Raw genomic sequence first — 26,589 nt, 5'->3', positions numbered from 1 at the left:
CCAGTGCGGGGTTGGGGACGGGGTGGCACAAAGACAGAAGGGTCTTTGAGGCTTGCTAGCTGGCTAGTCTAGCAATATATTCTAGGTGCAGTGTGAGACTCAATAGATTAACTGGAGAGTGATTGAGGGAAGCTCCTGGAGTTGTCCTCTGTCCTCTGCACACATATGCATAGGAACCGACACACCCAAATATGTATACACACACACACACACACACACACATACCCATGCACCCACACCCACCCCCACACACACATGCTCCCACCTCAGAGAAGGTAGAAAAAAGCTGAATGCAGAAAGGATCAAGCCCTTTTAACAGTGTCCAGTCACCAACCATGAAGACACTACCCCACTATTTAGCATGAAAGCGTCTGGCAAAAGATCTCTTGGCTGCTTCTCTCTACAAAAGCCCAAGAGACAGGAACCTCCCAGTATTGAGAATTTAAATGACAGAATAAATTTTGGTCCATCTCAACTACTTCCATTTAGTCTGTGTTTGTTCTTATGTTCTGTATCTCTACCAGAAGGCTTGCCTGAAGCATTCATTATTCCCCCTCTTGGATAATCTCACTGCCTTGTTGTCAGGCCAGCCTGTTTTGGGATTCTCTAGAGAAACAGAACAGAGTGTATGTGAATATATAGGAGGCCTGTAGTAGTCAGGGTTCTCTAGAATCACAAAATGTATGGATAGTCTTTATATAGTTAGGGAATTTGTAGATGACTTACAGTCTATAGCCCAACTCCCCAACAATGGTCAGCAGCAGCTGTAGATGGAAGTCCAAGGATCTAGAAGTTGCTCAAGGCAAGCAGGCAAAGAAGAGTGAGTGAGTGTTCCTTCTTTCAGTGTCCTAATGTAGGTCTCCAACAGAGGGTGTGGCCCAGATTAAAGGCGTGTGCCACTGTGCCTTTAATCCCAGATGACTTTGGACTCAGAGATCTGCTTGTCTTAATCTTCTGGAATTCATAGCCACTGTGCTTCAAGATCTCCATGCCAAAATCCAGGTCAGAAACTTGTATTTCTGAGCCTCCAGATTAGGATCATAGGTGAACCCTCCGATTCTGGATTGTAGTTCATTCCAGATATAGTCAAGTTGACAACCAGGAATAGCCACTACAAGGCCTATTTGGGGAATTTGCTCACATGTCTGTAGAAACCTAGAAGTCTTACAAATGTCTTCCTGTAAGCTAGAGGCCACAGAATGTGAGGTGGGTAATCCAGTCCAGGCATGAAGCTTGAAGTAAGGAGGCTCTAGGGCAAACCCTGAAGTCTGAAGTCACTCACGTCAGGGGCTCTGATGTCTAAGGGCAAGAGAAAGTAAACGACTTATGGCATAGTGTTATTGTGCACTGTGTAAAGAGTATCCTTGTATTATTCAAATGCTGATGTCTATGCCCCCATATCTGGCTGCAAACCTTATTTTGAGAATCTCCTGTCTCAATGACGTATGAGCATTGCTCCCCATGTATTCTCTCATTTGCCGATAAAAGCTGAACAGCCAATGAGTGATCCAGGGAGAGAATAGGTCAGGACTTCCTCCCAGCCAGGGGAGGGAGCAGGAGAGAGAGGAAGTCGAGATTAGCCACGGGAAGAGAGTCTAAGAGACACCATGAGAAAAAGACCTGGATCAGAGAAAGCCTTAAAGTGCTGGGAGGCAGCCAGAATAGAAGATGAAAATAGAGTAATAACTGCCCAGTTATTATGCCCTTAAAACTTGATAAATAAATATATCTGTCTAGACTTAATTATTTAAGAGCAAAACTGCAAATCACACTTTACAAAAGCTACCAACAGTCCTAACTTATGGGATTAACAGAGTTTGGCTTTCCTCTTCCATTTTCTTTTATCCTGGCCCTTTTGGAAACCGACTGTTAGCCCATCTTCTGATTCTATAACAAGATGACCAAGACAGAGCTGTTTATCAAGACCAAAGGTTTACCTGACTTCCTTTCAGAGGGTTAAATCCAGGCAGCACGTGAGTCTCCTTGGCTGTATCAGCCCCATGATGGGTGGAGTCATGGGAGGAGTATGCTCAGGAGGGAGAGGTCATAGGTCGATGGGATGCCAAGAGAGGAATCCAGAGATCACATCACTCTCTTATAACACATTTCTTCAGATCTGGGGTCCAACATAAGTGTCATTACCTCTTTATGTTGCCACACTGGGAGCCAGTCTTCTGGGACATGACCACAGCATGCCCTAATGTCCTTAGTATAGTCAAACCGACACACAAAATGAACTCCTGTGTAGCCCTCGGTGACTTGACAAGGCCCCTGTCAATATGTCATTATTTCAATGTAGCATAGCTATTTTGCTTCTGGACCTAAGATTTATTTCATCCTGAATACTATCCTCTTTAATCGCACCTTTAACAAGTTCTTTATTCCTCACAGACCACAGAGCCATGAACTCTCTTAGCTAACACTTTCCCCAGACCATCTTGCAAAGGCCACTGTTACCAACCCTCACTGGCATTCCAAGGGCTAATACGGAGATTAGTATTTTTTTGGACATTTCAAAAATTATTCAGCGTTTTAGAAACTCTGTCACATTCCTTTTAAACGGTGAAGAAGAAAAGAGTTAGATTTGGTTGACTCTCCTTTCTTGCGCTCTGAATTTGATATTTGAAAGTGATGAGTGAGACTATACACAATACATTACGTGAAGAAAAAGTGCTTTAAACGTGCCGTGCTGTCTGCAGTGACAATAATTACCAGGAGCTTTAGCAAGCTTTTGGGAGTCTTTCCATTAGGGCCGTGAAGAAGCACGTTCATTAATGAATCACACCCACTCCGGTAGACAATGCTGCCTGGAAGTCCTCGTCCAGTTTCTCTGGTTTCCGCACTTTCCGTCTCTATGGAATGGCTGTTGTGTTTTCCTCAAACCTCTGGTCCTTTCCTGATCTTACCCCCTCTCCTTCTTTAATTGAAGCCATCAGCCTCCAGCGCTCCATGTCCTATAGACGAATTGCCTGCCTCCTGCACCTCCATCCTGTTAACGGGACCTCCACTCCTAGCGTTCCTGGATGATCTCCTCACCCGGCTGTGGTTTCAACCATTCCCTTTCAACCAGCTTCTGCCCATGACTTTTTTTAAAAAATCATTCTGTAAAGAGAAATCTAGCAAACAACTCAGAAAGGCCCACCCTGTTTGGCTTTCTCTTTGATAGCCCCATCTCTCCTTCTTCCTTAGCACTAAGTCAGCAGAAGATGATTCGTTTTATGGTTTCTATCTTTGCTTGTTGGTTTATGGTGTTGGTTTATGGTTTCTGTCTCTTTGCGTGTTGCTTCACCCACTCCCAGTACATTCACAAACTTCACAGAGCTTCCGTGGCAGGACCGCAGTGCAGTTCACAGCAGGACTGCCTGCCCACAGCCTCACTATTGTTCATTCTGTTTGAAACTTTCACCCAGTAGATGTTTTGTTGTTTCCCCCCAAAACTCACCCCTGAGACAAGGTTTCCTGGGTAGCTCTGGCCATCCTGGAGCTCTCTCTCAGAGATCTGCCTGCCTCTGCCTCCCAAGTGCTGGGATTGAAGGCATGAACTGTCACCACCCAGCCTCCTGCGGCTATTGGATGCCAGGATTCCTTAAGGCTCTTGGTCCTAAACTCCATTCTGAATTTTCCTTTAATCTATAGATCTTTATTCATCTCAGCCCTGTCATGTGGTATTGACTCCCAAGTTGATGTCACTAGCCCAAGCTTCTATTCTCAACTTTACATCTTTGCTTTTCTTCTCTGCTTGGATCTTTTTTTTTTTTTTTGGAAATATTTTTTTCATACAATAGATTCTTTCTGATCACAGTTGTCCCTTGTCATCTTTGGATCTTCTCCACTTATCCACCTCCATACTTTCTTCTTCTCTCTTCGTAGAAAACAACCAACCAAGTTAACAAAATAAAACAAGAAGACAGAAGAATAGAAAGCAAAGGAACAAACAATTGGGAAGGAGAAACCATGCAGAGACGCACACAAAATCCATAAAAACACAAAATCAGAAACCCATAATATAGATGCTGGTTGTGGTGTCTCAGGCCTTTAATCCCAGCACTTAGGAGGCAGAGGCAGGCAGAAATCTATGAGTTTAAGTTCAGCCTGGTCTACAAATTGAGTCCAGGACAGACAAGGCTTGTTATACAGAGAAACCCTGTCTCAAAAAACAAACAAAACAAAACAAACAAACGAAAAAGAAACCATAATATATAAGCAAAAACCAATAAAATGAAAACTGCCCAAAAATAACATTATGGAAATAAGTAATCTCCAAAGCACCCCGGGATCATTTTGTGTTGGCTGTTAAGCTGGCCTTGGGGCCTGCCCTTATGTGTGGTTTGTATAGCCCGTGGGACTCCACTGGAGAAAGCTAAGCCTTCCTTTGTGAGCAGTTGTCACCTGAAGACAGCTTCTGTGTTAGGGGTGGGGCTTGTGCCCACTGCTCCTCTCAGTCCCGGCACCTCATCTGAGTTAGATCCCTCAGGTCATGTGTGTGCCTCTGCGCAGTCTCAGTGCGCTCATAGCCTCATAGCGCATCAGTCCTCTTGTACCTGGACGGTATGGTTTTCTTAGCGTTCTCCGTCTACACTGGCTCTTACAGTCCTTTCATCTGCTCTTTTTGGTTCCTCGATCCTTGAAGGGAGAGATTTAGTGAAGACCTCCCGTGCAGGACTGAGCGTTTCCGGTCTCTCACTCTGCGCTGTGTCCCGCTGTGGGTCTCTGTATTCGTTCACCCGTCTACTGCAGGGGAAGCCTCTCTGATGGTGGATGAGTAAGATACTGATATATACTGCTCCGGTAGTTTAAAAATGTCTCCAGCTCAGCATATCTAAGGCTAAGTCTCTTGTCTTTCTGCTTGAAGCTGGGCCTCTCCAATTGCCCCTTTTCTCAGCAAAGGGCACTGCCAGGCGTATGTGTAGGGAGCTCTACAAATGCTGTCTCCAATAACAGTTTTTCTTTCCTTTCTGAATTCAGCACAACACAATTCTGCCGATTTAACCCTCCCGGAAGGGCCTTGAATCTGCCTTGAATCTGTTACGTGCTAGTTTAAGCAATTTCTATGGCTCTTCAGGGAAATCAGATCACACTCGGTATTTATTAATTTCTTTCCTTTCTCCCTTCAGATTTAAAGAGTCAAAATCCAGAGGGTCTGGGATTTCAGAGCCCCCAGTAGAGAGCCACTGGAGAGTAATGGGGAAGTTGCATAGAAGGTTCACATAATGAGCAAAAGGAAGTTTATGACTGCAATGTTACCATTCTTGCAAAATGTATTGATTTTTATTTCAATTATATTCTAAGACAGTATAAAAAATTAGTGTATACTTGACAACAATTACTTGATGGATAGTATGCCTGCTTAAAGATTAAAACTGACTGAAAACAGCCCACCACGCGGATTTTTGTAAAGGGTCAGTAGACAAAAATTGATGGCACGATGCTGTTTTACATAAAATCAATTTAAAGATAAGAGAAAAGTAAACAAATATGAAATGAAAATATTCCATATATTAACCTAATACAAATCAGGTTTAAAGGAGAAAAAAAAGTAAAAACGCGTCTTCAAAGAATCCTCGTCAGGCAGGGCAGTTACCAAACACAAATTGCACACTCATTCAAAAGGGCATTGCCTTTTCAGAGTGCTGCTTCGAGAGAGGCCACGCAATAGAACACGCAGGGAGAGTTTCAACACGAACCTCCCCACCTCTCTCTCTCAGCCGGGCTCTTCACTATCACAGCCAATAGCTGCCTGCGAGTAACCATGACAACAGCCCGAACCAGTTAGCAGCTCGTATCAGAAAAAAAAAATGATGTAGTTCAAGGTCAAACATTGCGTTTGTTTACAAAAAAAAAAAAAAAGGCTCCATTCTGCTCTTCCGTACAAACACGTCATCCATCGACCGTCAGCCAAAATGTGAGGTTTCCTGAGTCTCTGGTGCTGAGATCAGGGCGGGTTTCCTATTCCTGGGCTTTCTACTTTAAATTCCCTCGGACCACTGACTCCCGAAGGCACCAAGCTGAATTGTGCGGCCAAGAAATATTTCCATTTAGTTTGTCCATCTTTGGGCCTGTGGTGCCTTGCTGCCTCCTGTTACAGGTTTCATTGTGGCCGGAGCCTGGAACAGAAGCCACATTCTCTTTTCCAGAATCCGTGGAGTATTTTTTAAGAGTGTGTTCGATCACTTTGGCCTTACTTATACCTCCGTTTTAATGAACTGTTGGTCACAGCGTGTGTCAAGGGTTTTCAAACTAGAGTTCAGGAACCAAACCGAAGTATAACATCTTTGCGAGCTGTGAGGACAGATTTGAGCAACTGTGGCTAAGACTAAGACCCACAGAGCTTGGAATACTCACTTCTTGATGCGCTCCATGAAAAGTTTCTATATCCAGCATAAACATTAGGATTCTTCCCACACATCCCGTTCAAAGACAACAGTACAGCGCTGAGGAGATGCCTTGGCAGGGGCGCTAAGGGTGTTTACTTCTCTGCACTCCCAACACCTATGCTGGGAGGCTCAACGGCCTATAACTCCAGTTCCAGGAGATCCAATATCTCTTCTGGCCTCCAAAGCCAACTGCAAACACAACTGTGAGCATATCCACACTTGAAAAGACCACTCTCTGATTTTTAAAAGAGAATGCTTCTTTTTGAAACAAAGTTTCATCCTGTGTCTCAGGCTGGCCTTGAACTTGTGAACATCTTTACCCAGCCTCTAGAATGCCAAAGTTAAATGCCAAAGTATGGCCACCCCTGGCCTTTTCTTTTATTTCTTTATTTTATGTGTATGAGTGCTTTGCCTGCATATACCATGTGTGTGCCTGATGTCATCGGAGGTTAGAGGACAAGGTGGGACCCTCTGGAATTGGAGATCATAAGCAAAAATTGTTTACGGACTCCATACACCACCATGTGGGTTCTGGGACCTGAACCTGGGTCTTTGCTCTTATCCTGATGAGTCATCTTTCCAGCTACACACTTGGGTTTTTTTAAAGCTATAGCTGTAGATGTATAAACATATAAGTTTGTTTTTTTTTTAATGAGTAAAATGAAAAACCAAAAACCAAAAACCAACCAACCGACCAAACAAAGCAAAACTATTTCTTACATTATTGTCACTTCTAGTGTTCTCTAGTCCAGATTTCTCCTCAGGGAAAATTTTTTTTTTTTTTTTTTTTGTATTAACTTGTTCTGTTTTCGCAGACAAGACTCATGTATGTAGCCCAAGCTGGCCTCCAATCTGCTATGGAGGATGATTACCGGCCCGGCGGGAGGAGGCGCTCCAGCTCAGAACCCAGAGCTTCCCACCTGCTAGGAAAGCATTCTTTTCAGCGAACCACATGCCACGACCTTCTTTTACATTTCTTGTGGCGCGGATCTAGTGAATTTGGTCAGCTTTTTCATGTCTCAAAAGTCCTTCCTGTGCTTTTGAAGCTGTGCTAGATGTAACAGTCTAGGCTGACAGTTTTATTACATTGTGCTTTGTTGAGATTTTGGTTTGGGGTTTCTGGTTTCATTGTTGTTTGTGCTTTTTCTGGTTTTTCGAGACAGGGTTTCTCTGTGTAGCCCTGGCTGTCCTGGAACTCACTCTGTAGACCAGGCTGGCCTCAAACTCAGAAATCCGCCTGCCTCTGCCTTCCAAGTGCTGGGATTAAAGGTACTACATTGTGTTTCTGGTCTCAAAAATGTCTCACTGCACTTATTTACTTGTGTGTGTGTTTGTGTGTGCGCGTGTGCGTGCGTGCACACACGCACAACTCGAAGGAGTCCCTTCCCTCCTTTCACCACATGGGTCCTGGGGATCGAACTCAGGTCCTGAGGTTTGGCAGCAAGCCCCTTTACCTGCTGAGCCCTCTCGCTTGCTTTTCTTCCCTCCTTGTTATTTAAAGATTTGCTCCTGGTTCCCTCCTTCTTGTTTCTTGTGCTTGGACTCTGTTGAGTTTCTTAGACCTATAAGTGCATAGTTTCACGTCACCCCCTGCAGTGTCAGCTATCATTTACATAAACACTTTAGGACCCTCTGCTCCTCCTCAGCAAACTCAGTTCCACAGTCACAATGCACACAGAGCTGCTCCTTCCTCCGCCCTTCCTCCCTCCCTCCCCACCCCGTCCGTCTGCGTCTTCTGCTTACAACCTTCAGCGACTCCAGTTCCAGGGGATCCGAGCTTCCTTCTGACCTCTGAAGGCATGGTACACACGCGGTACACATACGTGCAAACAAACCGCACATATACATAAAATAAGCATAATAAATCCTCCCAAAGAGAACGAGTTTAACCCTTTCAAGGCCTGTTTTACCACTTCTTAGGTGGAATTACTAAATCTTAATGTAAGGCTGGTTCGGCTGACATTATCGAATTTTTGAACTAGGCGCCTGTGGCAGTACCCTGGGTATCAGACGGCATCTCCACCCTCGTTGTGGAGGTCAATTATGTCCTGGCTGTGTAATCAATGGGTTTCTTTGCTTTACTCTTAGCAGTGGTCCTTCTCCCCCGGATAAAGATGGTTCCTCTGAACTTACAAGCCATTCACTGCCCACTTTGATAGGTGCTCTATCAGAGGCTTCCCTCCCCCTTTCCAGCTCACCCTCCCTGATCTGGTAGTTAAGAGCTTCCCTGTGGTCTCTTGGGTTTGGAAGGGATGCCAGACTTTCAGCCCCATTTCCCCATCCCACTGCCCTGACACTGAGGCCAGGAACCTCTTCCCGGGTCAGTAAGTGTGCTGATCCTAGGAAGGACCCTTTAGTTAACATTTATTATCTAATGTTTCAAACATACAACAGTAAAGAAAGAACTACATTGTGATCTTGGATCCATCTGCAGTTTCAACACTTGTCAGAATCTCCATCTTATGTTGTGTGCCTCCCCTATTCCTTGTGCATTTCAAAGCAATCACAGACGTATGACTTATAAATACCTCAATGTACATGTCCTGAGGTAATTAGTAAAGACTTTTTAAAAAATGTAATACTTGTTGCACACAGGAGGTACAGGAGGATCTCTGTGTTTGAAGCCAGCCTGGTCTACAGAGTGAATTCCAGGACAGCCAGGCTGTCACACAGAAACTCTGTCTCTGTCTGTCTGTCTCTCTCTCTCTCTCTCTCTCTCTCTCTCTCTCTCTCTCTCTCACACACACACACACACACACACACAAATAATAATTACATCATCATCATCATCATCATCATAATAATAATAATATGCTATTCATCAGCTAAGGAGATCAGTAACCATTCCTAAATACCATCGAATAGTGAAATTGTATGTAAATTACTTTACTTTCATTCTTCTTCCTGCCCTCCGTCCTTCCTCCCCTCCCTCCCTCCGTCCTTCCCTCCCTCTCACTTTCTCTTGGGATTGAAATCAAGACTATGCACACACTAAGTAGGACTCTACCTCCAAAGTTCCTCTCCCCACTTTGGTAGATGCTCTGTCTCTCTACACAACCATGAAGTTACCACAGTTCACACTAGGTCACACCACCTCTTGTATACTGTACCAGTCTTTTTCCACGTTTACTATACCACTTGTCTGTAGATCATCTTCCTGTTGGTATTTGTTGACTCATCTTTTGTATTATCATTTCAGATGAAGGGCAAATTCTTAGGTCTCCCTCTAAATTGGTAGACCCAAACATTAAAGAGTAACTCGGGTTCAATTTCAAAGATTTGTATCTTATTTCATGCATATTCGTGTTTTGCCTGTGTGTATGTCTGTGCACCATGTGCATGCCTGGTCTTCACAGAGGCCAGAAGAGGGCTTCTTCAGAGTCCCTGGGACTGGAGCTACAGATACTCCTGGACCTCCTGGTGGGAGCTGTGAATTGAATCCCAGTTCTCTGGAAGAACAGCCAGTGCTTTTAAGCATTGAATCTCCTCTCTACCGTCTCCTTCAATTTTCTGGGCAAGAACAACTTATGAGGCCTTATGTACATCTCCAGGCATTAATGCCCCATCCTTAGGAAGGGTGAGACCGACCAGTACATGCCAGACATATCAAACTATCCATCCATTACGGAGTCCACATTGGCATTTTCTCTTATGATCTTGACATCCTTCAAAGGATAATTTAAAATTAAGATTGGTTAAACAGGGCTGGTATTTTTCTGGATGAAACTCCGTGAAATGGTTTGGAGGTGGCTGTAAGAATATCCTTGGCTCAGGCTGAGGCAACATCTCTTTTCTTGTTCTTCACCAATCTGCCTACCCCATCTCAGAGGTCTACTGGCCTGTTAGAGTGTCAATAATGTTATTCCAATGTAAGTTTCCAGCAGAGGAGTCATACGACCCCATATGAGATACAAGATTTTTTTTCCCCGAGTCAGGGTTTCTCTGTATAGTCCTGGCTGTCTTGGAACTCACTCTGTAGACCAGGCTGGCCTCAAACCCAGAAATCTGCCTGCTTCTGCCTCCCAAGTGCTGGGATTAAAGGTGTGCTCCACCACTGCCCGGCAAGATACCAGATTTTAATGCTAAAAATTAAACATAATAGGAGATGGTTTGTGGTGTGTGTGTGTGTGTGTGTGTGTGTGTATCTGCAGATAAAATCATCTTAGTAACGGCTTTTATCTTGCAATCATTCCTCTATTCTTTTGAAGGTTCAGTCTCTTCTTTTTGATGAAATTGTGTTTGTTTTTCTTGGTGAGTAGCCAGTACTAAATTGGCAGATTTATTTTACTGGTCTTTGAAATTAAAAAAAAAAAGTCTCAGATAACAGGCTCAGATGATAGGAACATATGAGACTCTCACGGTGGCCTAAGCTTTAATATTTTTTTCTTTTTAAAGGAAGGCACAGAGTACGAAAAGGACAAATTGAGAAATACTGACCTGAAGGACAATGGAAGCAGTGTATGGAGCATTCATCTATCAGATGACACCAGGATTAGTAAGGTCTCCCTTTGTGTCTCCTGTAATGGCCCACTAGCTCTCAATGTCCCAGTAAAAGTAGATAGTAGGTAGACACCGAGATACCACTCCACACCCACAAAGAGGGCTGTAATCAAAAAGGATAACAAGTGGGGTGCTGGACCCTCATGCCTGGCTGATGGGGCCATAAGATGGTGCAGCTTATCTGCACAGCACCCCAGCAGTTCCTCAAATCCAGCAAGCCTAGGATTGTCACATGACCTAGCAAGCCCATGTCTGGACAGGTAGTCAAGAGAACTGAAAAACCCACACCCGAAACTCAGCATTGCGATACTCTAACTATAAGCTGGGGAATAGGACTCAATGGCAAAGGAATTACTTACCTAGCCTGTATGAAGCTATGGGTGTGATCCCCAGCACACAAAAGGAAAAAACAGGCTAAATATTATAATAATCATGTGTTATTGTTGAGATAAAATATCTAACAGTCCATTAGCTACTGACAGACAACACCACAACATGCGTGGAATTTGATGATAGCAAGTTTGACAAAAGAAGCTACCTCTACCAATCACATGTTGTGGGACTCCCTTTATAGGCAGTGTCCAGAAAAATCACATCCATACAGACACAAAGGAACTGGTGGCCCCACAGCCCCTCAATGGCTGGGCGTTGTAGGGATGGCTATGGATGGACTGATCTGCTCTGAAATTTCTCTGAGGTGGGACATTCTAAAATTACTCCATGATGGGAGTACAACTCTGTGCATCTATTAAGTCACTGAATTGAACACTCTAAATGGGCAAATGGTATGCTGTGTGAACTATGTCTTAATAAAGCTTTTATTAAAAATTAAATGGAGTTTCTTTCCTTTTCCTTCCTTTTGGCAGAGCGGAGGGTCAAGTCAGGGCCTCATTTGGCAAATGTACCGCTGCCTTCATCCGACCCTGGAACTGGTGTTTTTAACCATCTGATCTTTTTAAAGGTTTTCCTTCCTTATAATTTTTATCTTCTCCCTTTATTAAATTTTTTTGCATTGATTTTTAGTATGCACCACAGTGTGTGTGTGTGTGTGTGTGTGTGTGTTTGAGATCAGAGACAATTGGCTTGTCCAATTTGATTATTGTCTTAGGGTTTCTATTCCTGTACAAACATGATCAAGAAGCAAGTTGGGGAGGAAAGGATTTATTCAGCTTACACTTTCCACACTGCTGTTCATTGCTGAAGGAAGTCAGGACTGGAACTCAAGCAGGTCAGGAAGCAGGGGCCGATGCAGAGGCCATCGAGGGGTGTTCCTTACTGGCTTGCTTCCCCTGGCTTGCTCAGCCTGCTCTCTTATAGAAACCAAGAGCACCAGCCCAGGGATGGCACCACCCACAAGGGGCCCTCCCCCTTGATCACAAATTGAGAAAATGCCCCACAGCTGGATCTCATGGAGGCACTTCCCCAACTGAAGCTCCTTTCTCTGTGATAACTCCAGCCTGTGTCAAATTGACACACAAAACCGGCCATTTTTTTGTACAATTCTCTTCTTCTATCATGTGAGTTCTGAGGATCAAACCCACATCATCAGGCTTGGCCACAAGCACCCTTACCCACTGAGCCATCTCACTGACCCCTTATTCCTTGGTTTTTAAACTTAACAAGGTTATCGTGTTACCAACCAACAGTGAAAGATAAGCCTACTAATGTATCCGGCATCGATAACTCCACTGGAACAGGTGCGATTAGAAGGTTATATAATGAATGCAGACTTAGAAAAACCCTATCAGACAAGGCTGTTTCCTGATGTAAGAGTGAGGACCATAAGATTTCCCAGGGCACACATGGACGAGTAAGTTATATGATGTTGATAGTTTACAACCAGATTTTAAAAAGAAAGCGAGAGCTTCAGCTAGGAAGACGGGGAAGAACTAGGTTTGTTTGAATCTTGGGGTGTCTGGCACAAATTAGATTTGGAAACAACCCCTAAGATACAAGCAGAGTAGAAGGAATATGAATCTATGAACAGCCCTGTTTGATTTCCAGCGACAGTTTATGAGAGTTTAGTTATTAAGGTATCTCCCTTAATACGGAGTCTGGGGATGGGTGCTATGAGACTATGGCGTTTGAAACAATGGAAAGGTACACAGAACAAATACTATATCAGGAAATAAAACTACAAAGAGAGCCCAGGTCACCGTTGAGAACTCCACAAGGCTCAAAGGGAAGAATAAACTTCTGGTGGGAGCCTTTGCCGGTGTTTGGACTGAGCTGGGTATAAAGGTTGCTGGGGGTAGCACATGGTGCTTCCTGGAAATCCCACTGCTGGACTGTTGGTTCCCAACAAAGTAGTGTTAGGAGAAGTGCAGTTCAGGAATTATTGTATAACCTAGGGATTTCTGCCTTCATCTTGAAACAACTACTTGCTTCGGTGAGAGTGGTCTGGTCAGGGAGTGAGCTGGCTGTTACAATGTAACTTTTGCTTCCTTAGCTGTTTCTCTTGCTCAACATGCTCTTGCACCTGCTGTTTAATGACATCCTCTATGCGTGATGAAGCCCAAGGGTCTCAGTAGACACTAATGCCCCACTCACAGATCTCCAGAATGATGAGAAGATCAACCTCTTCTCTGTATGAAGTTCTCAGGGCCCAGGCATTTTGTTATAGCAACAGAAAGCCAAATAGAAGACAACATCTAAGGAGGCTGAGCAGCAGAAGGGGATTCAGAGGCACTCCACAAAGTCAAGAAGAAAAGGGATCGATCAGAAGGTATTAGCTCTTAATCTTTTACTTTTAATTAGATTAATTTTATTAGTCATTGATTTTTATGAGTAATTAATAAACTAACCTATTTAAATTAGTCTAATTAGATGAAGGCATTAATCTAAAAGGTTAAATATAGCTAAATTTAAGGCAAATCCATACACTATCTTGAATGGCTCAGTACACACAATGCTCATGCTCTTTGACCTATGCGTCAGCGACAAAGCCGGGGCTGCCATTCAGTGTCGAGCACCTACCTAGCATGATTGAGGTCCTAGGTTCCATTTCCAGCACTGTGGGGGGGAGGGGGGATTAAATAGGAAGCTGTTGCAAAGAGCTTACAGCCACACAAGCATGAGAGCTTGAACTCAGATCCCCAGAATGAAGGCAAAAGGGAAGGGGTGCCTACAACCGGATAGCCAGGTAAGAGGGACTGACACAGAGGGTCCCTGAACCTTACTGACTGGAAAGACTAGATAATCGATGTGCTCTTGGTTTGGTGGGAGATCCTGCCTCAAAAATGGAGGAGGAGGAAGTGGAGGAAGAGGATGGGGAAGAGGAGGGGAAGGGGGAAGAGGAAGAGGAGGGGAGGAGAAGGGGGAGGGAGAGAAGGGGGAGGGAGGGGGAAGAGGAGGGGGAGTAGGAGGGGGAAGAGGCGGAGGGAGAGGAGGAGGAAGAAGGAGGAGAAAGAGGGGAGGAGGAGGAGGAGGGGAAGAGGAGGGGAGGGGAAATGGAGAGGAAGAGGAGGGGAGGGGAGAAGAGGAGGAGGGGAGGGGAAGAGGAGGAGGAGGAGAGGGGGAGAGGGGGAGAAGGAGAGGGGAAGAGGGGGAGAAGGAGAGGGGGAGAGGAGGAGAAGGAGAGGGGGAGAGGAGGAGAAGGAGAGGAGGAGGGGAAGGGGAGAGGAGGAGGAGAGGAGGGGAGAGGAGGAGGAGGAGGGGAGAGGAGGAGGAGGGGAGAGGGAGAGGAGGAGGGGAGGGGGAGAGGAGGAGAAGGAGAGGGGAAAGGGAGGAGGAGGGGAGAGGAGGAGAAGGGGAGAGGAGGAGAAGGGGAGGGGGAAGGGAGGGGGAGAGGATGAGAGGAGGGGAGAGTAGGAGGAGGAGGGGAGAGGGAGAGGAAGAGGGGAGGGGGAGAGGAGGAGAAAGGGAGGGGGAAGGAGGAGGAGGAGGAGACAGTCTCTGGTCTCAGCACACCCGTGCTGTTACAAACACCCCACCTCCTGAAGAAGTTCATGGAGTGATATTCCCAATTCGTGATATTATTAGGCTCTTCTCAGAAGATTTTAATGTCGGGTTGCACTTTCATAAAGCAAGTCACAGAGTTTCTTTGTACGTTGTTTAAATGATTAGGTGAAGTTAAATTGCAGTTAAAAAAACTTACACAGATTCTTTATGGATTCCATAATAATGTTTTCAGAATTTATTTAATAATCCTCTCCCATACTGTTCTGGATGAAGATGCACTGGAGAACCTTTTCCCACAGTTGGGTGAACTGGTCCCAGACCACACTCGGAACTGCTTGGGTCAGAGCTCTATGCACGAGAGGATTCCACTGACACTTAGCATACTTTGGTTAACACTCCCCAAAGACTGCGCCTGACACCACACACACTGTTGTGTGAGAGCGTGGGCCTTAGTTTGTGGGTTTCCTAGTTTAAGGCAGGTTAGCCTTTGCACCGGAGCCACAGACCTCTGTCATTCATCTTTTAACTCAGTGGGTTCTCAACCTTCCTAACACTGCAGCCCTTGTGGCCCTGTGGTCCCCAACCATAACATTATCTTTGTTGCTACTTCATAACTGTAGTTTTGCTGCTGTTATAAATTGGAAGGTAAAAATCTGGTATGCAGGACATCTGTTCTGTGACCCCTGTGAAAGGGATGGAGACCCACGGGTTGAGAACTGCTTCTTTAATGGACTTGTGAGCTTTGGTGTGCAGGACCACGGCCCCCTGCTCTGGTCTCCCCTTCCCCACCATGCCACATTTGTGCTGCCACGGCAGCATTTGTGACAGCTTTCTTTAGATCCCCACTGCAGATCTGACAGGATGTCAGGGAAACACAGTCATCATGTTACACAGCAGGAGGGCACAACAGCCAGACTATTTATAACCTTGCTCTTTTAAAGGGCAGCGTTCAGTGCCTACTACAGGGCTTTAACCTGGAGTTAATGATCCGAGTGACCCAGTTCTCAACCAGAGTCTTCTAATTGTTAGCATTATATTCTAATTTGGAACGAGCCATTGACACTCTAAAACTACAAAGCAGAGGTGTGGAGCTTTGTGACGCTAGGAGACGGGTGGGTATCGTAACATACATCCTTTCAAAGGGCACAATTCAACTGTCTCTCATGTGTTTGCCAAATGGTGCAAACAGGTGCCCTCTCCCCAGACATGTTGGCGTCATGCTACGCGTGGTCTGCTGGGACTGGTTTATTCCACTTCGAAAGATTTCAAGGCTCAGTCATGTTACACCACATGTCAAAATGTCATTACTTTTTATTGACAAATAATATTCTAACGTTTGAATCTGCCATGACAGATTAGGATTGAGAACAGCTTAGGATACAAAGCAAGACCCTGACTCAAACAAAACCAAAAATACAGAACAAAACCAGTGGGTCATTTATAATTATAGAAATGTTTTCTGTTCCTTATGTTCTTCAAATTGTTTTTAAATTTTAATTTTATTTTTAGGTGTGTGTGTGTGTGTGTGTACATACATGTGTGTGCAATGTTCGTGGAGGTCAGAAGAGGAAGTCAGATCCCCTGGAGCTAGAGTTACAGGCTGCTGTGAGCTGTCTGACATAGGTCTTGGGAACAGAACCCGGATCCTCTGGAGAAGCAGCAAGCCATCTCTCCAGCTCCTTTTAGATAATTTAGCAATTCTTTTTTTTTTCTAAGATTTATTTATTTATTATATGTGAGTACACTGTAGCTGTCTTCAGACACTCCAGAAGAGGGCATCAGATCTTGTTTTGGATAGTTGTGAGCCACCATGTGGTTGCTGGGATTTGAACTCAGGACCTTCGGAAGAGCAGTCAGTGCTCTTAACCACTGAGCCATCTCTCCAGCCCTAATTTAGCAATTCTTGCAGAAGTATAATTTCTTTGAAGTCTGGGTATGACCTGTCACACAGAACATGAATGATAGAGCATGTAGTGTTTTATTCGGACTTCTCCGGATTTGTGGAGACTTCTCTCTGATGTTTGTACACATCACATCCTACAACCTCCTGGTCCTGCCGCTGCAGGCGGATGGGTGTGTTTAAAGAACCCAAGCATTGGCCCGGCAGTGGTGGCGCATGCCCGTAATCCCAGCATGCCGGGAGGCAGAGGCAGGCAGATTTCTGAGTTCGAGGCCAGCCTGGTCTACAGAGTGAGCTCCAGGACAGCCAGGACTATACAGAGAAACCCTGTCTCGGGGGGGGGGGGGGGGGGGGAACAAACCCAAGCATGAGGCATTGGCTAAGTCAACACAATGTTTACTTGGTGATGTTTCCACGGAGGATGAGAACTTAGTTAGAAAGTTCCAGACTACTCCAAACAGTGTCCACTCTTTATACCCAAGCCTTCAAGTGACTGCCCAGCTCCATCTATAGTGAGGACATATTCGTGTGGATTCTCAGGTTGCAGAGGAATGGTGCCCTCCCAGAAGTGACGACTCCACATCTGTAAAGGACACTGAGCCTCGGTTCTGAAAACGCAACACAACACGACCAATTTTTGCAGGGATGTGTAGCTTGCCTGTCAGTAATCATTTCCATAAATGATGGTATGTGGTTGCCACGTGAAGGTGGGCACTCACCACACTTCCTGAAGCAGTGGCTGCTGTAACACAATAGCAGGCGGCTGGACGGATTTGCAAGACTGATGAATTATACATAGGAGAGCAAGGTGTAGAGGGTGAAGATTGAGGGAGGGCAGTCACACTAAAACTCAGGCAGCAAGTGTCCTGGAAAACACAAGGACTGTGTTCCGGTGCTGGCTCAGCGAATGTGGCACCAAGCTATCACATCTGCTTAGTGAACTGTAAGTGCAGACGGTGCAACACCTGTCAGGACTGACATAATGTCCACAAAGGCACCTGGCGCGCATCAGGCATGCTGGGACTGTAAACCAGACCTGGAAGGATTCTGGTTTGGCCTAGGTCAAATGCTAGTATAGAAATCTGTGTTTTATGAAACAATTTCCGGGGCCGGGTGGGGAGAATGCACAGGGAGTTTGGTACTTGCCATACAAGTATGAAGACTTGAATTCAGATGCCAAGTAGTCATGTAAAAAGCCAGGCTTGGTGCATGGCTAGAATCTCAGCACTGGGAGGAAGAGACAGGAGGATTCCAGGAGCTTGCCGGACATTTGGCCAGTTCTGCCATAAGTGAGGCCATTTGAGCAAGCAATGAATAGAGTAATAGAGGAGAATACCCACTCTGGTGTCCTCGTGTGCATGAACCGAACAGATCAGTGTACACACACACACACACACACACACAGAGCAACCACTGTGGCAGTTTTTAAAGCTTTTGCACCGTGCAATCAGTGAAGAACTTCGGGCAGTACACATGGTATTACAGTTTGTTTGGAAGAAGAAATGGCCAGATGTACGATTGATTGTTCCTTGACTCATGGGCTGTAGCCAATGGATTGTCTGGATGGTCAGGGACGTGGAAAGATCACGATTGGAAAAATGGCGAGAAAGACATCTGGGGAAGAAGTATGTGGATAGATCTCTCCAAATGGGCAAAGGATGTGAAGATATTTGTGTCTTGTGTAAATGCTCACCATAAGGTGACTTCAGCTGAGGAGGAGTTCAACAATCAAGTGGATAAGATGACCCGGTCTGTGGACAGTCAGCCTCTTTCCGCAGCCATCCCTGTCATTGCCCCGTGGGCACATGAACAAAGTGGCCATGGTGGCCGATAGAGAGGTTATGCTTGGGCTCAGCAACACGGACTCCCACTCACCAAGGCTGACCGGGCTACAGCTGCTGCTGAATGCCAGATCTGCCCACAGCAGAAACCAACACTGAGTCCCAGATATCGCACCATTCCTCGAGGTGACCAGCCAGCAACCTGGTGGCAGTTGACTGCATTGGACCACCTTCTCCATGGAAAGGACAATGTTTTGTTCTTACTGGAGTAGATACTTTGGTTATGGATTTGCTTTTCCTGCGCATAATGTTTCTGCCAAAACAGCCATCTATGGACTCACAGAATGCCTTATCTATCATCATGGTATTCCACACAGTATTGCTTCTGACCAAGGAACTCATTTCATAGCCAGAGAAGTGCGACAGTGGGTCCACGATCATGGAGTTTTGCTAATTCACTTTAATGGGACACACAGCAAGAACAGCATAGGATAAACACAAGTCTTGTGGTCAGTAAGCAATAGGAGGTCAGAGTTAACCCTGCCATGTACTAGATGTAAATTCAGAGGAAAGTGTTTTTGCTCATCTGTTGACCACAAAACTCAGAATTTCAAATGTATCACAAAACTGACAGACTTATGGGAGACACCGTGGACTATTGATGGAGATTCAGAATAGCTGCTAGAAGAGAGCTTCAAGCAGCTGCCCCTTCGCCAATCAGCGACTAGAAGTCCTCAAGTCTGAGTGAGTGCCTTCTCTTTCCATTCATGAAATCACCAGTCCATACTCTCTGTTAACAAATGCCCTATTCCTGACTATTACAGGTCTCCCAACCTGAAGAAAAGACAGGCGCTCTGGAACCCAGATGTGTGGGAAGCTGTCATAATTAGCTTCAGGCATCAACAAGTCACAAACAAGTCACCTGGGAAGAGGGAACCTCGGAGGAAGGACTGCCTTGATCAGCTAGCCCTGTGGCCATGTTGCTTTTGGTCAGTGTTTTTAATCACAGCAACAGAAAACAACCTAGGCCAACTGACATCTGCTCAATGCTGATTCCAGCATTACCCATGATACTGTTTCAGTCCCTGGGCTGCTGGTGAAGTCCTGCTTCGAGGTTGTTACTGTGTCGTACTGGTGATGGTTATCTTAGATTGTTTTCTGCTGCTGTGCCACAGTGTCTGAGTAAAAATTATAAAGAAAAGGTCATTTAGCCCACAGTTATGGAGGTCCAAAGCACGGTCCCCCTAGGTGCTGGTGAGGCGCTGGAGGTGAGTGAAGTCACAATGGCAGGAGTGTGTATGGAAGACTTTGGGAACTCAAAGGTTCAGCCTTCCTCCTCCTTTTTTTTTTGTAACCATCTATTCTCATGGGAACTCATCTGCTCCACGAGATCAGTATTAATTTGTCGGAAGGATAAATGTCCACGATGGCTTAATTCCCTTGTGCTAAGCCCCACCCAATTAAACCCATGGTCCTCAACCTTCCTAATGTTATGACCCTTTAATACAATTCTCATGTTGTCGGGACCTCCCCGCTATAAAAGTATTTAATTGCTGCTTCACAACTTTAATTTTACTTCTGTTACAAATCGCAATGTAAATATCTGATAATCAGGATATCTGTTATGTGACCCCCTCAGGGGGTGAGGTCCTGCAGTTTGAGAACCACTTACCATTTCATTACCTCCCGCTGTGCCATACAACTTCCTACTGGACATCCGGCGACAAAGCACAGCTAAGCCTTAGCCCAGTTTCATATCCCTCCCAGACTCTGCAGGAAAGCATGGACAGTGACCTCGCTTCTTGTCAATTTAGCTTTTCTGTGGAATGTTACAGCTTGAATACATACCAGCACATCAGCCAAGCATGGTCCCTTCTCTTGTTCCCTTTAGACTCTGAGCCTGCATCGTAGGATGTTATCTCTTGAGGTTGGCAGAGCTCCTAGCTTCCAGACATCACCACCAGCAGGAAGGACAGATGCGGGCTCATGACCGGAAAGAGAAAAGTATGGTTGCATCAGGGTCTGGATGGAAGGCCTTTATCTGGTGACAGGGATGGAGTGTTTAAGCAAAGGGGAGAAAAAAGATATTTATCAGAGGGGTCTGCTAAGGGGGAAGACCCGCTGGAATTGTGAAGCAATTGTCTCAAATATTTATAGTCAAGATAGTTGTGGCTACCACTGGGGGGCTTCATAGAGGAGCTTATGGAAGACTGTTGACAGCCCTTGGTGACAGAATGTGGGGTGATACTGTAAATGACACCTGGTACCTGCTCCAGTGGCCTCCCGGCTATTGACAGGAGATAGCACTTAATTGAGTGCTATGACCTGGTTTCGTAACTATGTGACTTGATTTTTTTTTTTCAAAAATGGGATTATAATGTATATGAAGTCTTTTGTGCCTGTTTTCCTTCATGTGGTATAATATCTGGTTCAATTCCATTGTCCTAATGTAGAAATTCTACCCCCTCCCCCTTCCCCCCCTCCCCCCTCCCCCTCCCCCAGACAGGGTTTCTCTGTGTAGCCCTGGCTGTCCTGGAACTCACTTTGTAGACAAGGCTGGCCTCGAACTCATAAATCTGCCTGCCTCTGCCTCCTAAGTGGTAGGATCAAAGGCGTGCGCCACCACAGCCTGGCTTATGTAGAAATTCTTAAGGGTTTTGCATTTGAACTCGTGGTTTTAGATGAAGCTTGTTGGGACAAAGAGGCATCCAAGTGGGCAGTGAGGCATGCCAGGGTTTAGGTTCTGAGGTGAGTCAGGCAGGCAAGTGCTCTGCCGAGTTGCCTTGTGGGTAGCGCAGGAACTGGGAGCTGAGTGGAGGAGACCACAGTGCAGTTATCCTAACTGCAGCCATGATGGAGAGAGAGGCCCCGTATAGGGGCGGGGCCACATCAGGACCAGAGGGTGATACTGTTTGCTTCCCTGTCTCCCTGCTGTCTGAGCAAACATTAATTCCCTGGTTAAGAGAAAGAACGGGAACTGCGGCTGACTGACGAGGCAGCTAACGGTCAGTTAATTATTATAAAGAGAAGCATACACTCGGGAATGGCCGTGATGCACGCCAGGAAGTGATTAGAATCTGCAGAGGATGGAGTTTTCATTTCCCCCCCACAAATGCTGAAATATGGCAAAGCAATTCTCCAGAGGTTCCAAAACAAAATTAAAAACCATTGCATTCAGTGGAAAAGAACATTATCTTCAAGAGAACCATCTAAGAAACTAATCATTATTAAGAAGGAAAATGTTAAGATTAAAATGTTCCTTTCAATTATAGACACAATCATCAAATTCATAAATAATTATGTTGAATCCTATAAAAATTATAAAGCCAACTGCAAATGACCCCTCCAAATGTCATAGAAATCCTTGAAATGTCAGCATAAAAATTTACACTTAAAATCAAATTCGGTTTAGGACAAAAAAATTTTTTTCAGTTAAATTTTTTTTAAAGAAAAATCATTCTATGACACACATCCTTTCTACATCTGCTGAACAGTCTATTTCAAAATAGGTTGTTGGAAATGTGTCTTAATGTCACAGCCTATGAACAATAGTCTCAACTGGGCTAAGATACCTACCTGTTCGTGTTGGGTCTTCTCAACATGTTAAGAGCTCTTAACCAGCTCAAGAAGACAAAAAGAGAAAGAAAAAGGAGAGAGAGAGAGAGAGAGAGAGAGAGAGAGAGAGAGAGAGAGAGAGAGAGAGAGAGAGAGGAAGCCATATTGAAAATGGATAGGAAAAGAAAAAATGGTGTTCACTTTAGAAAGAGTAATTATTTATACACAAAATCCTTTCAAACGCCCAGCTGGGGCTGAGAAGTTGGCTCACCCAATTACATTGCTTTGCTATGTTGATGTCGGACCTGCAGCTCCCACATAAAGAAGGGAAGCAGGTTTCTGTGTGAGTGACCCCAGTTTTGGCAAAGAGGTAAAGACGGGATTACTGGTGCTTGCAGCCTACCAGCCTGGCAAACAAACAAGCCAACTTCCCCCGCCCCACCCAAAGAAACAAAACAAAACAAAACAAAAAAACCCAACAAGCTCCAGGTTCATTGAGTGACCTTGTCACAAAGGAATTAAAACAGAGAGTGGCAGAGGACAGACACCCAGAGTCCCGGTTACTTTCTTTCTTTCCTTTTTTCTCTTCTCTTCTCTTCTCTTCTCTTCTCTTCTCTTCTCTTCTCTTCTCTTCTCTTCTCTTCCCTTTCTTCCCTCCCTCCCTCCCTTCTTTCTTTCTTTCTTTCTTTCTTTCTTTCTTTCTTTCTTTCTTTCTTTCTTTCTTTCTTTCTGTCTGTCTTTCTTTCTTTCTTTCTTTCTTTCTTTCTTTCTTTCTTTCTTTCTTTCTTTCTTTCTTTCTTTCTGTCTGTCTGTCAACTTGACACAAGCCAGAGTCATCTGGGAAGAGGTTCCTCACTTGAGAAAACACCTCCATCGGATTGGCTCTGTGCAAGTCTGTGGGGACATATTCTTGATTAGTGATTGCTATGGACAGCCCAGCATCATTGTGAGCAGTGCCACCCTTGGAGTGTGCGAGAAGGCTGGCAGGCCGAGCAAGCCAGCAAGAGTCAGTTCTCCCTGGTCTCTGTTCCAGGTCCTGCCTCCAGCTTCCTGCCCTGCTTCGGTTCCAGTTCCAACCTTTCCCCAGAGGTGGCTGTGAGCCACAATGTGAAAGAAACCTTTTCCAAGTTGCTTTTGGTCGTGGCCTTTTTTTTTCCCCCTTGGTTTTTCGAGACAGGGTTTCTCTGTATAGCTCTGGCTGTCCTGGAACTCACTCTGTAGACCAGGCTGTCCTCGAACTCAGAAATCTGCCTGCCTCTGCCTCCCAAGTGCTGGGATTACAGGCATGTGCCACCACCGCCCAGCGGTCATGGTCTTTATCAGAGCAAAGGAGCCTGAGAGGGCACCCAGTGTCCTCATCTGCCCTCTGTGCAGTGCGCATGCGCACCTACCTGCGTATCCCTACATACCCACACATGCACTGCACATGCTTAAAAAAATCAGGTCAGAGAGATGGCTCAGCAGGTAAAGGTACTTGCCACCAAGCCTGCTAGCGTTGATTGAGCCCGGGATTTATATGGAAGAAAGAGAAAACCAAAGATGTTATCTGGCTATCACATGGCATGACGTGCATGCGCACAAACACACACACACTAAATAATAAGTAAAAAAATTTTTTTAAACTACTGAATTTATCTTAGACTATAAACGAGTTCAGCAAGGTTACTGAACATTAGATCAATACAGAAAAGCAAAATGATTTTTTGGTGTTTTTTTTGGGGGGGGGGTGGTTCGAGACAGGGTTTCTCTGTGTAGCCCTGGCTGTCCTGGAACTCACTCTGTAGACTAGGCTGGCCTCGAACTCAGAAATCTGCCTGCCTCTGCCTCCCAAGTGCTGGGATTAAAGGGTGTGCACCACCACCGCCCGGCCCAAAATGATTTTAATATGTGGGCAATAAACATTTGAAACTTGAGATAAAAATAAGTGTGGCGCGCGATAGCATCACAGTTGATGAAATGCTTACGATCCAGGGCATAAACCTCAGACACGACGTGTGCCTGCAAGGCTGTGTTCCCAGCGAAAGAAACCGGACACAGCATTATGCAGTGTGAGTTGCATCTGAAGAGCATCCTGGAAAGACTAAACCACAGAGGCAGGAATCAGAGACGGTTTACCGATGACTGAGGGACTAGGGTGTGGGTTGTGACTGTGGGTCTTGATTGTCAGCTCGGCGTGGGGGCGGTTAGAATCATCTACGCGACACACATTGGAGCATATCTGTGCTGGCATTTCCAGAAAGGATTTACTGAGGATTAAGACCTGCCCCCAAAGAAGAGGTACAGAAAGGGGTTCGAGGAACGGGCAGCACCCACCCACCTGCCTCCGGGCTTCCTCTTGAGCAGGCTTGCCATCCATGTCCCTAAGAGCCCGCCTGCCCGCCTACCTCAGCCTTCCAGTATAGACTGAGTGCCAGTGACTCTCCAGGGAACTCACGGGGTTGCAGTGCTGGACTGGCACTGATGAAGCACCCAGTTTCTCGGCCCGCCATCTATCCGTTTCTTGGCTTCGCTAGAATGCAGATGGCCGTGGTTGGACTACCTGACTCTATCGTGCAAGTCAATCCAATAAATTCCCTGTCAGTATGCGTATACGTTCTATTGCTTCTGTGCCTCCAGAAAGCCCTTCCTAATGCAGGGGCCAGTTACAAAGGAACATGGACTCAAAGGCTGGGATAAAAATGTTCCCTGTTTTACTTGTGGCTGTGGATAGACAGCTGTATGATAAAGTATTTATCGAATCGTGCATTTTCATAAAGTTGTGAACTTTAGCTGAGTAAATCTTATTTTTTAAAGAATAATATTTTTAAGCACCACAAAGTTGAAAAGTATTTAAGAAGAAATTGCAAGTCGTAAGTAGAACTATTTTCTATTTCTCTTCAGGAAGAATTGAGGCGCATAAGTCGCAATGAAGAAAACTATGAACATCTAAGAACTGTATTTGCTTGGATTGAAAAATTCTAAAGCATTGGACATTTTGTAAGCCTGTAGGGGAATCACACATTTTAATTATTCTTTTTTGTTGTTGTTGTTGTTCTTATTTGTTTGGTTTTCAAGGTAGAGTTTCTCTGTGTTTCTGCTTGTCCTGGAAACCTCTCTGTGGAAAAGGTTGACCTTGAACTCACAGAGATCTGCCTGCTTCCTGAGTGCTGGGATTAAAGGCCGGCTTCCTCTTCCTTCCCCACGCACCCAGCTTTATTCTTACATTTAGAATTTTGTTCCACTAATGGTGCCCCAAAACTCTCAAATGTCTCAAAGTAAGTACTCTCTTAGGAGACAAATCTATTTTTGCAAATTTGTGCAGATTTTAAAATCAAATGGATAAAATGCAGGGTTGTGTGTAGCAAGATAGGCAGAGTTGAAGCTAATCCAATGATCTTATCAGTGGTTACACTAAATATAAAAGATTAAGTTCTGTGGCTTTCATTTTAAGACATTACTTGTAACTTTCAGCTCAGGACTTCTATTTGATTTTTTTTTTTTTTGAGACAGTTTCTCTCTGTAGTCCTGAAACTCTGTAGACCAGACATCTTAGTCATTGTTAATGTTTTAAAATTTTATTTTATTATTATTTTGTGTATATGAGAGCTTTATCTGCATGTAAGTTTATGCACCATGTGAATATCTGGTACCCTTGGAGGCCAGAAGAGGGCTTCAGATGCTCTGGGACTGGATTTATGCATGGTCGTTAGCTGCCATGTAGGTACTAGAATTGAACCCAGGTACTCTAGAACAGCTGGTGCTCTGAACGCGGAACTATTCTCTCTAGCCCCACCCATATGTCTTGCCTGCTGCTTCTTGGCAGGCCTCAAAATGTTTTGGTACATTTGTAACAAGATAATATGGCAACTCTAGAAACCATTGTTTCTTTCTCTCCACTCCCTGGCGCCTATTATTTCTGTTATTGTTACTGTGTTGCAGTGTTGTTTAGTGACTTGCCTGAGTTAATTCTGTAGTCTGAGTCTTTTCTCCTGTGTAGCCACTGGAACTCTTGCTCAATTAGTTGAGCACTACCTGTTAATCAGTGAGAGACTTCAAGAGCTCTTCAAGCCAGTGCGGGTAGTGTGTGTGTGTGTGTGTGTGTGTGTGTGTGTGTGTGTTGGGCACACCTTCTGCGCTCAGACAGTTGGAAACTCTAACCTAGCTTACACATCCTTCATGTACAACGCCCCAAGATCTTCCATACCCAGAATTTAGGTCCTTCTTTGGCCATTCTGGACTATATACATAGGTACAGCCCCATATGTGTATACTTCGAGGTTCCCAATACTACACAATTTCCAAGTCTTATTATGGACATCTGATTTTCCAGCGTTTCTTTAGATATTTTTGGTTGGCCTATTAGTCTTTGCAAAGTTTCTTTTAAAAAAAAGTCCATGTGTGTGCAATGCATGTGTATGAGTACGAGGGCTTTTGTGTCACAGTATGTGAAGGTCAGAGGTCAGAGAACAACTTTCCTGTTCTTTTCTTGTACCATGGGTTCCATGGACCAAACTGGGTCACTGTGCTTTGGTGGCAAAGGACTTCTATCCACGGAGCCATCCAGCAGGCCTGGCAATGGATTTTAAATGTCCTCAACAAA

This window comes from Apodemus sylvaticus, chromosome 18 (assembly GCF_947179515.1).
Source record: "Apodemus sylvaticus chromosome 18, mApoSyl1.1, whole genome shotgun sequence".
Classification (NCBI taxonomy): domain Eukaryota; kingdom Metazoa; phylum Chordata; class Mammalia; order Rodentia; family Muridae; genus Apodemus; species Apodemus sylvaticus.
Note: the sequence above shows the minus strand (reverse complement) of the source record.